This window comes from Apis dorsata, unplaced genomic scaffold (assembly GCF_000469605.1).
Source record: "Apis dorsata unplaced genomic scaffold, Apis dorsata 1.3 scaffold_358, whole genome shotgun sequence".
NCBI classification, from domain to species: domain Eukaryota; kingdom Metazoa; phylum Arthropoda; class Insecta; order Hymenoptera; family Apidae; genus Apis; species Apis dorsata.
The window spans coordinates 177,822-189,786 of NW_006263623.1; the positions used below are offsets into that span (position 1 = coordinate 177,822).

Below are 11,965 nucleotides of genomic sequence, written 5' to 3' on the forward strand. Positions count from 1 at the left end.
CTCTCTCTATCCGAGGGTGTGTTTCGAACGAACACTTTTCAAGGGATGGGTGTCTCTTGAAAAAAAAAAAGAAAGAAGGAAAGAGAGAGGAAAAATAACCAACCCTGGGGTGCGTACTCTTATTTCGAAACCGTGGAATTTATTGGCACGTCGAGTGCATCGCGAGGGATGCAATGCCAAGGGTAAACACGCGCGAGCGATAATTTTCTTTTCGCGCCGAGTCGAGTGTGGATGGATCGAGGGGGTTGCGCGCGAGCGAAAATTCGCCGGAAATCGGGCTAAAACGGGATGTGAATGTGGATGGATCGGGAGATTACCGGCGCGAGAACTATCGTCGAATGCGAATCTCAATTCGGTTGTAGTATCTTGAGTATCGGGAACGATGGGGTAGTTTTGGAAATATTCGATCGTGTTTGGAATTGTGAATTCTTTTTAGATACGATAAAGAGAATACGATCGTATTATCGTATATTATTTGTAGGGATTCTCTCGTTGCATTGTGAGTTGAGTACGATGGACTGAGTTTCATGGGTTTATCTTTATCATGGGATTTCGAGGTATTAACAAAATTTAGTTTCCAACCACAAAAATTCCAAACGTTTATTTATTATATTATATTATATATATATATTATTATATTATATATTATATATATATTATTTATTAAAAATTTAAGTTACTTTTCATTTTGCTCGAGAAAGAGCCATGATTCTTTGTATTATTATTTCATTACGTAAAAGTAATCGTTAAATCTACTAATAATATTCATCCATGAGCAGACAAAGAAGTATCTAAATTATCGTTTACGTGAAAAACGAAAAGAAAATTCTTCTCCTGAAACCAACAACCTGAATCTAATCTCTAATATAATCTTTTTTATGTTTCATGTTACCACAACCCCCCAAAAAAGAAATCACAAGAAAATTCCACCCGTTTCCCCGAACCGGAATCCGAAAAGTGGTTTGCCATACTCTTCTACCGATCCACTCATCCTTCCCAGTGCATTTCTTCCAAGCGGAAGAAGAAGAAGAAGAAAAAGAAACGAGAAAGAAGACGGAAGAAGGAGACAGACAGATTAAAACGACAGAAGGAGAAAGAGAGAAGGAGAAGCAGGATGAGAGAGAACGGGTTGGCGGAGAGCGAGCTAGGAAGACGGCTCGCCTGGCTTTATTAAAATATAATGGCGTTATCAGCCGAGAAGAGAACGAAGGGAGAGGCGTTAGCTTTAAGAGGGAAGTTTTCTTAAGTGTTCTTAATTAGAAGGGACCTGTTGCTTCGGAAAAAACCGGGTCACGGCCGTAGACACGCCGACGACGCCTCCCTCCCCCCTCTCCTCCCCTTCCTCCCCCTCTGTTCCTCCTACGCGACGCCCCCTCAGACGCTGCAGACTCGGCCGCCGCAGCACCAGACTCAGTAAGAGTCATTATTTTCTTCTTATTCTCCTTCCTGTTCGCGCCTCCACCCACCCTCACGCCCCCCCTCCGTGGCCTCGTTTTCTTCGCGGTTCCATCGAGTTCAATCCCCAGCCCTTCCTTTCCCCCAGCAGTTGCTCGCTGCCTTGCTCCTCTCCTTTTCCTCGTTTATTTTTCTTCTTATTCTTATTCCTCCTCCATTGGAGAAGTCTTTACTCCTCGAGCTCGTCTCCTTGTTACCCCACCGGTACTACAATGCTCCGTGGAATATTTAGCAGCTCGCGCTTCCGCGGATGTTCCACGTTCGTGTTTTCAAGGGGGTGAAATCGGTAGAAATTGCGCTTTGTGACGAGGGTGTTTTTTTTTTTTTTTTAGTAAAGTACGAGAAGTTTGAACGAATTTGTTTGCGTTTTAATAATTAGATTCGCAGAGATTCGAGGGGTTTTTTTTTTGAGAAGAGATTGGGATAATATAACGAGATCGTGAATTAAATTAATAGTAAAGATAAAGTATAAGATACGAATAATCGTTGAATATGAAATCCGTCCATCCAAATATTCTAAACTTTTCTCTAAAATTTATACATCCTCGAGTTTGTAAATTTAACGCGATATATCACACTTAACTCGAGCTAGCAACGGAAATCGCACGAGTATCGCACTCACACATTGACACGGTTCTCTATATGTATTCAAATACGAAAACGAAACATCGGTACGTTAAATCATTCCATTCCCCCTGTCCCTTTATTTTCCACCCCTGAGACGATTTCTATCCCTGGAAGAAGCTTTCCTCAAGATCGAGGGGGACGTATTCTAGCGAACGCGGAATCTGTCACAGGGGGCGAGAACGAGGATTCGAAGGTTTCCTTGCATCTGCCGGCGTCGTTTCCGCTCCAATTTCGCGAGTATCGGCGACGAAACGATATCGAATACAAACAAACGAGACGAAAGGAGGAACGAGAGGAAAGAGAGAAGAAAGGAGAGAAAGAGAGAGAGAGAGAGAAAGAAAAAAAAGCAGAATGCAAATTCCATCCCTTTCTCTTTCTTCCTCTCGTCGACCCCAATAACTGAATACGACGAACGGTTATTCGTCGCTGAGAGGGCGCGAACGTGGCCTCGACCGGCTGAGAAAAAGGGTGAGGGAAGAGCGCGTGAACCTCGCGTCGAATATAAATTTGAATATCGATGCCCATTGAATCCGATCGAAGGGTTCGAAGGCAGAAGTCTCCTTTCACGGTCGAAAGGGTTGCGATTTGAATATTCTCGTAAGGGGTAACTAGACGGGGTATGTCCTTCGAGGGGTTGACGCAAGCTTCCCTCTCGCCCCTTTCTCCCTCTCTCCTCTCCTTCCTCTTCTTCCGTTTTTTTTTCCCTTTTTTTTTCTTTCTATTTGTATACTTCGCGAGCTGCATTGTGCCCGCGAGGAAAACCCAACACCCAGCCACCAGCCCCGGGGCCATTCTGTTCCATTATTAAAGTAATCAGCGCCATTGTGACGGGTGTTCGGTTTTGACTAATACATTAGAGGAGAGGGGGAGCACTACCGATCGGCACAGGTAACCGTTTTCAACGTGGAATCGAAGATCGAACGAGGTGATTGAGAGAGTTAGGGGATAAGTTGAGGAGGATCTACCTGACCCAATTTCTCGCGTGGATTTTTTCCCGAGCTATGCTGTGATTCTTAGGGTCGTTTTCATTGAAGATTCTTTCGAGTTTTTAGCGAAGAAAGTTATTACGTTTATTTGAAAATCGATTTGGAATGTTTGAAATTTGAAGAGTTGGAATGGGTATTGAATTTGTTTGTTATTTAATTTAGAAATTTTTGGATTTTATCTTTAGATAAATTAAATTAGTTTTATAATTCTATTGAAAATATAAAATTTATTTAGGAAAACATTTGATACTTTAATATTATTATTACATTATTATTCTAGTTTTAAATTCTAATATAAACATTCTTCATAATTTATAACAATTTTATAACTTAAAAATTAATTTCATTCTTTTACAATTATTTCAAATTATAATTGTCATTTCCAATATTACTCTTACAATATCCATCGACGATAAAAATCCCCCTCTTCGTCACATACCCACCGTTCCACAACCATCGAAGCCATCTCAAACATTCGCATACCGATCCCAAACTAGAAAAGCACAATCATCTCATCCCTCCACGATCATCACCATCAACTTCACTCTCTTTCACCGCTCTTCGAAAACAAAAAATAAAAAAAAATAAAAAAGGAACATTCCACTAATTCTAACACGTCCAACACGAATCCAAAACTCGCTCCTCATCTAACACAGAATCTCGATTTCAGGTTCGTCGTGTATGCAAATAAAATGGCCACCGCTCAACTTATCGCGAATCGAATCGAGATATCCCGTTCGAGGGCCCGCAATCGTATTAACTCGTTTCGAGGGACAACCTCGCGACAGATGTGGAAAACTCGCCATCTCCTGACCATGGGTGCCCCCCATATAATAAACCAGGTCGACCAGGCTATCTGTCCTCCTCCCTCGCTCGTCGACCGCTTTCCTACCATTCTATACGAGCGCGGCTAGGACTTAGTTAAGACGTCACAGGAACGAACAATGCGGTCAGCCATGCGTGGCAGGGCTTCGCACCTTTGCCTCGTACGATTTGATCTTTATCTTGGAGGGCCACTCGATGGGTGCCGCCGCGATTTCGAGATAGCCTGCATCGTTTCGAGAGCACTCTGGGATACTCGTTTTCCTTTTCAATCTGACCCGGGGACTGATGTACGTCACTCCACGAATGCGCAGTTCGCCGGAAGTTTCAACGCAGGCAAGCTTTCCGCGGGGAGGTTCAGGTACGTGGATCGGGCCTCGGTTTTGAGGGAAACGGTTCAAACGAGTTTGATTCGGATTTAATAAAGTTACTCGGTTGGATATTTTTCGAGGACACCGATGATGGCTCCAATTGTTGATTCAATTGTTTGGTTGTTTGTTTGTAAAGGGAGGATTCGTTGGATTCGTCTTCTCTATGAAATATGAATTGACTCTTGGAACGCAATTTTGTGATAGTTAAATAGTTAATCGAAGTTTGAATTAATTATTTTATAGTTTACTGTTGGATTCGAAATTTTCTTGAGAAAACATTTGGTAAGTAATTCAAGTAATGTTATTATTGTTATTTCAATCTATCTAGTAGCCTATCTATCCAGTATCATTCAAAAACCTACCAAAATTATCGATTTCATCCCTCTCCTCTTCCAATTCCATCCGTCACCGTCTCCCCTCCTCTCGTTAATTCTCTATAATTACCCATCGAATCTCATAATATCATCTCGATTCTCTCGAACAGCCAACCATTCGATGAGTGCAACTCGAAGAGCGGAGAGAGTCGAATGGAATTTTTTACGCCGAATAACGAGACTCTTCCGGTTTCTCGATCATTAATAATCGTTCGAAAAGGATCCAGGCATCGAAATGAAAATCACATTACGATAAGCAATAGTTGTCACGCGGTGACTGCCTCCAGCCATTTCGACCTTCCTTTCTTTTTTCCACGGTGGCGCGAGATCGAGGATTCAGGTAGCCACGGTGCCTCGTTTTCCATACGCGTGTCGAAGGGGGGGCCCCACCTGGGCCCCGTGCGTGTGCACGCACACTAAGATAGGGCTAGTATCTCGGGGTAGGAGACGCACATGGGACCCCATAGAATATGCATGTGTTTTGTATTCAGGAATATGTTAACCCTTTCGCTTAGTCTTTCGATTGGCACCAACGAGGCAACACCTCTCGCATCGAAGACACGTCTGTTGCCTATTTGCACAATTCCTTTTCTCTTTCCTCGTGACTTTTCCGTGACGATTTTTCCGATAAATCAAGCCACGAGCAATCGTGATTGCACGACGTGACGATGTGGAAGCTGTGGGGTGGATCGTTTTCGAGAATTCTTCCGTGGAAAATTTTTTGAGGTACGTGTTTATTTGTTATTTATTCATAATTGAACTTTTTTAAATTGATTCGTGAAACGCAGAACGAGAATTGAGAATTTTGAATAATTTGTTATTCGTAATTAATAGTCAGTTAGGTAATTTTAGTTAGGTAAAATTTTCTTTAGGTAAAATTTATGTAAAATTGAACAAAGACAATATGGTTGTTCTTGAAACAAGTGTGTTTAAAAATACACTTTAGTGAATATTTGATCCAATATCACGTAATAAAAAAATTTAATCGCTCAACTTCGTACAAGATGTTTCACAAGAAATTTCATTTTTCGATTACAAGATACTTTGAGCAGAAACCAAAGAAAATTACCGTCTTACTTCCGTACAAACTGAAGAGAGTGAATTTAAAAACATTCTTCAAAAACTTCAAACTTAAGGAAACAGAAGAGATTAAAGTGCGCTGACAAGATAAACTTTCCCGTTTTCGACGTAAACTTTGTCCTCAAACCTGAAATCCGACGATGTAAATACGAGATAGAACAGTTTTTCAAACTGCAAACTACATTTGCAAAATCTCCCCTTTAGACTTGTCTCATTAACAATCGAAATTTCAGTGGGTCAATTTCGCATATTTGGAAATAACATTTTTCCAAAATAATATTTTCTTCGTAACTTAACTTCTGCCACGAAGAAATAGAAAGCATCTCTCTCTTAATTCACTTCTTTTCTCTCTTTCTCTCTCTCTCTCGCCAATTTAACACCGAATTATTTCCGCCGGCAGACATTTCTCACGGACGGCGGACGATTCGCGTTTATACGCGGCGAAGAATCGGAATAATGCAAAAGTAATATCGGGTTCGAGGCATCGTGTAATGGAGGCCTTAAAATATGATCGACAGAAAAATGAAGCGATAAACTTCTCATTGAGTCATCCGTCGTTAAGAAATGCTCGAATGCTCTCGTTTCGCCTGTTTTATCCCGTCATGCAGGCGACGGAAATAAAACTATTTGTCGTTCGCTCGACTCAGGATCCATGTTGGGAAACGAACTTCATCTTTTTTTTTTACATTATATTTCGTAAATGTGGTAGTATTTATTAATTGCCGCAATTTTCGTTGTTTATTTAGAGAAACGAATTAGGGGAGGTATATTTTTTGATTCGTGATTGTTACACAAATGTGAAAATTATATTTCTTTCCAAGGGAAATTGTATTGCTCATCTGAATCTTTAACTAGAGAAATGAGTAGGTTCTTCATAATTCTATTAGAAATTGGAATGAATTAACGGAATTAGGAAAAGGGAATGAACAATACAACAATTGATTTTAATATAAATTACAAAAAATGTAATAATCAGAAATAAATTAAACGTAATCTATTACTCTAAAACTATTACATATTTTATATATATATTTATATTATTATATTATTATATTATATTATTATATATATTATATATATATATGTTATATTATTATATAATATATATTACATATTTTATATATAATTATTAATCTAAAACTATTACATTAACACGGGTAAAAAGAAGTACAGAAGCTTTCTCTTATAAATAATATTTTTTTTACCAATCAGAAGATAAGAAAGGCAAGTTTGAAAAATATTTTATTCCTGACATTTCTTCAAAATGCAAGCTTCGTCGCCACTCTGACGCGAAAATGGCTCGCAGCCATTTTGTAAAGGTCACCCTTCGATACCACCCCTGCCTCATGCCGGCCACCAACCCCTGACTCGAATCAGTTCAATTACCCCGAAATGGCGTGGCTCACCGACTTCTTCGACGACTTCCTGCTGCGAAAGCAGTTGACCGCTGGTCACTCTCTGCTTGACCGTGAATAATTCGATTGCACATCGGACAAAATGGCCATTGAAGAGGAGTCGAGCGTGCGCGAGATTGAATTTGACGTTAAACACGTTTCCCTTGAAAACTTGCTTTCACCTGTCATCTTTCTTCTTTTCCTCGTCGTTCTTGTTTCTCTCTTTTTAATGTTCTTCACTTTAAAAGTCATTTTCGTTATAAATTCTGAAAAGAAAAATAATAGGTTAGAATTTCCTTATTTATCGAACTAATTTACTTGAATTATATATATTGCGTTTTATTTCATATAACAACTACAACATATTAGCTTATTTTTCAATAAGCTATTTTTTCTTTTTAACAAGTTCTATATTAATCAGATCTAAAAATTACTAATTAATTTCAAACTATCGACACTTCTAATTCTACGAATCTTCAATCGACAAAAATCAAGAAAAACGTATATATAAATAACACAAGAACATTTTTCAATCTCTTTCTCAAATCACCTTCCGCCAGAAGCCCTCGAAAAAGTAAACCCTTCGTCGTCACCGTTTAAAAATTCACTCAAACTCAAACAAACGTCCCATAAAAGAACGTCCATCCAATTGCCAGCTCGTCGAGAAAGGGGGCAGTGCACGCAATATTTACTAATACCTGCGGCAACGAAGAAGAGGGGGTTAAGGAAAGTGGAAAATAAACGATTAAAAATCGACAGTGGAACGGCCGTGGTCCACGACCCGTCGATAAATCACCGGCTAATACTCGCTACGGGGCGCGTGCCGCAGAAAAAAAGGAGTGACCGGACATTATCGTTCAGGTCAACTCGCCGGACGAATGCGGCAGGGGAAGTGGAATTTCCGGTTTCTCGTCTGGTGGCCAATCCGGTGGAGGTCAGCGGGTCCCCCGCCCGGGTCGAGGGTCAGCCCAAACAATCTTTCCTCGGGGTCAGCCCCACCGCGTTTACGCCACTGATTTATGGCCTGCCCTCGCCCTGGATAACTCTTCGCGGTCGAAAAGCGACCGTGTACCGCGACAGAGACTAATTGACGATGTGGATAATTATTCGAAACAGCGTGTTCCACGATTTCTTTAAAGGCAGAAATTTCACCTTTGATTGGAAACGGATTCAAACGACGGTTCTTTTAAAGGAAGCGGTGAGGAAATTTATGAAAACTTGCAACAAATTCTATTTACAGATTTATATTTCATCCCTTAAGTTTTAAAATATTGAAATAAACGAAATAATTCGTATTAACGTTAGATACAATGAAATTTGTATACGTATATTCTTATAATCGAATCTCGTGTCAACGTGTTCCATAATGATCATCAAGATACGCTTCTCCGTTTCTTAACCACCCCTCACCATCTTCCAACACTCGAGCAACTCTTCCACCGCACACTTTCCCAACAACTTTCTCAAAACATGTTCCCATAGTTCGTGAAATCCTCTCGAAAAAGCATCGTCGCAAAATCCCGCGGATTCGAATGTTCCGTTTCGAACTCTTGTCCCCGAAAAGCGGGCGGGGGAGGGAGGAAGAGGAGCCAGTGGCGAATAGGAAGCGGAAAACAGGCAGGCGCGGTATAAGGACAGAGAGAGATATATATATATATAGATAGATAGATAGATAGAGAGAGAGGACGCAACGGCGAACGCAAATTGGCGCAAATTGGCGCAGGACGTAAAGCTGCATAAGACGGTAAGCCAGTGGCAAGCAGTCGCGAGGACGAGTCAGCCAGGATCCGAAGGGAAGCGGGACAGCGGAGGAACGAGAGAGAGAGAGAAAAAGAGAGAGAGAGAGAGAGAGAGTAGAGGAAGAGATGAGGAGGATGGCGAAGATAAAGGGGGAGGAAGGTGGATGGAGAAAGGTGGGATAGAGTGAGATTCGACAAAAGGGGACAGGGCGCTGAGGAGCGAGAGGGAGGATTGGCGGAATAGGGGGAGGGAGGGAGGGAAGAGATCGTTAGGCATGTTACGTCTTGCATCCTGCCAGGACGATGGAGCAGCCGACATACTCTGTCGTGTACCGTTGCACGTACACCGTTGCCCCCTTCTGTTCAGTTTCGGTGCATGTATACGCGCGAGGACGCGCGCGAGCACTCCTGGCTGCTTTTGGCAAGCCCGCCCCACGTCTTTCGAAAACCACCCCCTCCCGGGATAGCGAGGGCGACGAACCAACGTTACACAGCCGTGCAACATGGCTCTGCTGGTGGTGGCTCGCCATCAGGTTCTGAAATGGCGGTTCCTCGTGTTGATATCATCGTCGTGTCTTGAGACGATCTAAGGAAGGATTTTGATCTCTTTTCGAATCTTTCGAGATTTTTTATCGAGCACGAGTTTGATAGTTGTTACTTTTGGATATTAATAGGGGATGTGAATGTCGGACGGAGATGAAGGATGGAAGGATGAAGAGGAGAATTTTCTTATTTTGGAGAAGGATTGAAAGGTTATCTTTAATTTTATGATTGGTTTGGACGAGAGGAATATAGTATAAGAACGAAGCGTGGATTCAGTTTAAAAAGGAATAACGTGTTAATATAAGTTTATTAAACTTCTCTTATTATTTTAAATTTCTCTACACGGATTTCGAGTAAATAATTATACGTGCTACTTTTCATAAGATTAATAAAAATAGGGCAAAGATAAATACTAAATTGAATCTAAACGTAGCACAATTTGACGAATTTAGAAGAGGAATCTCCCCTTTGATTCAACTAAATTCCGCGTATTGCCGATGAAAATTTAACGAGACAGCACACGTCTAATTAATCGCTTAACACAGAGATCTCGAGAAAGTCAGCAAAAGTCGATCTGACTCGGGTCGATCCCTTCCCTAGAATAGCTCGTGAAGGTAAGTTGGAAACTGCTTGGTCGGGTAGTCCTTATTGACTGGCAAGGAGGCAGGGGGTTTCTTGGAAGCGCGATGGGGTTGCTTAGGCAACTTCAAATTAATTTCAAACATAGGGAGAAACAATACTTAATGCTGTGGGGGGAGGCCGGGTCTCGAGCAGCGGAGCATCCCATAATAATTATTTTCCAATGAAAACTCAAATTGTCGGTGGGTTCGGGAGACTCACCCCCATCGGGGGTAAACTTTGCCCGGGATGTCTGCTAAGGATGTCAAGATGACATCGAGATCATTGGATGCAATGAATAAACGCTCTCTGATACAAATAACGAGAGGCAGAGTTTAATAATCTCGAAACTCTTTCAAATTATTCTCCATCTTTTCGTTTACGATGAAATTCTCTCTCTTGGAAAAGAATTTATTAACTTCGATTTTTTTTTTCTAAAACATTAGAAAGCTAAGCTTTAAAATTATTTAAAAGAAGATCGAAGTTTTAATAGAGGAATCAATAGTTTTCTCGAAATAATATTTTCGATTCCCTTCCAAATAAATTCTTCCATTCCAAGACGAGGTCCCCGTTCTCGCAATACCTACATTTACACATAAATCCCATTCCGTTCCCCTCGAATCACAAACCCCTCTCCCCAGAAAAAGAGAAGTAAAGAACTTCAAAACTCGGCAACTCAAGAAAAATCCACTTTCACCCCCCAAAAGCTACTCGAACATCGCCCGAGGACGCGCGAATTAAAAGCAATCCTGTCGCAGGATCCACTTAACGCTCCTCTCTCTCTCTCTTCTTCTTAACTCGTCGAATCAGCTCCTACCAAACCGTAGGAGCGTGTTCCAAAGAACGGTTTGGTCGTCGAGCGGCAAAATGCGGAAACGTTGTCGCCGGTTTTCGAAGGCGGAGGAGGATGTTCGCTCGCCGAAACAAGAGACGCGAGCGGCGTTAATGGAATTCGATCCAGTTTTCGGGATGCCACGGAATACGGAGAAACGCCTCGCGGAGAGGTCGTGTAATTACTCGAGGAGAAGGCTCAAAGATGGTTGCAGGTCTGCGCTCCGCCTCGACGGCTGAAGACGTTCTCGCGCCCCGAGGACACGTTACGTGCACGCTTAATCGCGCTGCTTTATTCGACGGTGTACGCCGCGAGAAATAAGAGGTTTGGAGAAGGGTTGGAAATGCTTTGCGGAATGACGAGTGGGGAGGGAAGAAAAATAGGGATACGATTAACAGAGAGGGAACGAATTTTATAGATTCTTCTTAGGTTTCTTCGAGATTAATTTTTTATCTTTTGAGAGGACATTATACTAGGATGTAGAATATAGAATATGTAAAAATACATTGGTAAACTTACGTTTAATTATCAACTTATCTCGACTCATTCAGTTTGAATTGACGTTAATCTTCTTATACTTTGTTAAGCAGATCATCCTCAAACATTCAAAACTTCTCCACCGGAATTAGCATCTCATCTTAATCCCCTTTCAACGGTACTACCAAACATCTTAAGTTACCGTACTCACAATCGTTACCATGAAACCATCATCTACCCTGTTTCATTCATCATAAGACATTTTCTTCCCCCATCAACCTAACCTAACGCTTCTACCTTCCAAAAAAAAAGAAGAATAAAAATCCTCCATCCCCTACATAAAGTTAAAATACATAAACTTGCTGTCTAAGAAAATAAAAATCATTTTTATCGAATCGAGGACATCAGGATGGAAGTAAAGTCTGGTCGTGACCACCACCCTTAAGTGCACTCGAATGTTTCGCCTGCATGGGAGATCCCGTAGGATATCGGGATCCCTGGTCGTCTGGAGCGGCAACACGCCGCCGATCCCCTCTTGGCAAAGCCCAGAAGGTTACCATGACGACCAACGCGTGACGTAACCACCCACCAGCGGGCCCGCTGAAACAAATGAAGCCACGTCCTCCTTCGCCTACACCTCCCTCCGC

At 41.6% G+C, this 11,965-nt stretch overlaps 1 long non-coding RNA gene across 1 annotated transcript in view; it reads left to right on the forward strand.

Moving 5' to 3' along the window:
- The first annotated feature begins 6 nt into the window (after positions 1-6).
- The window catches only part of LOC102676869, a 22,203-nt gene continuing 10,244 nt past the window's right edge, over positions 7-11,965 (forward strand). Inside the window, exons 1-2 of the long non-coding RNA XR_004150885.1 lie at positions 7-358; positions 921-1,413. This is a non-coding gene — a long non-coding RNA (uncharacterized LOC102676869). The remainder of the gene's footprint in view (positions 359-920; positions 1,414-11,965) is intronic.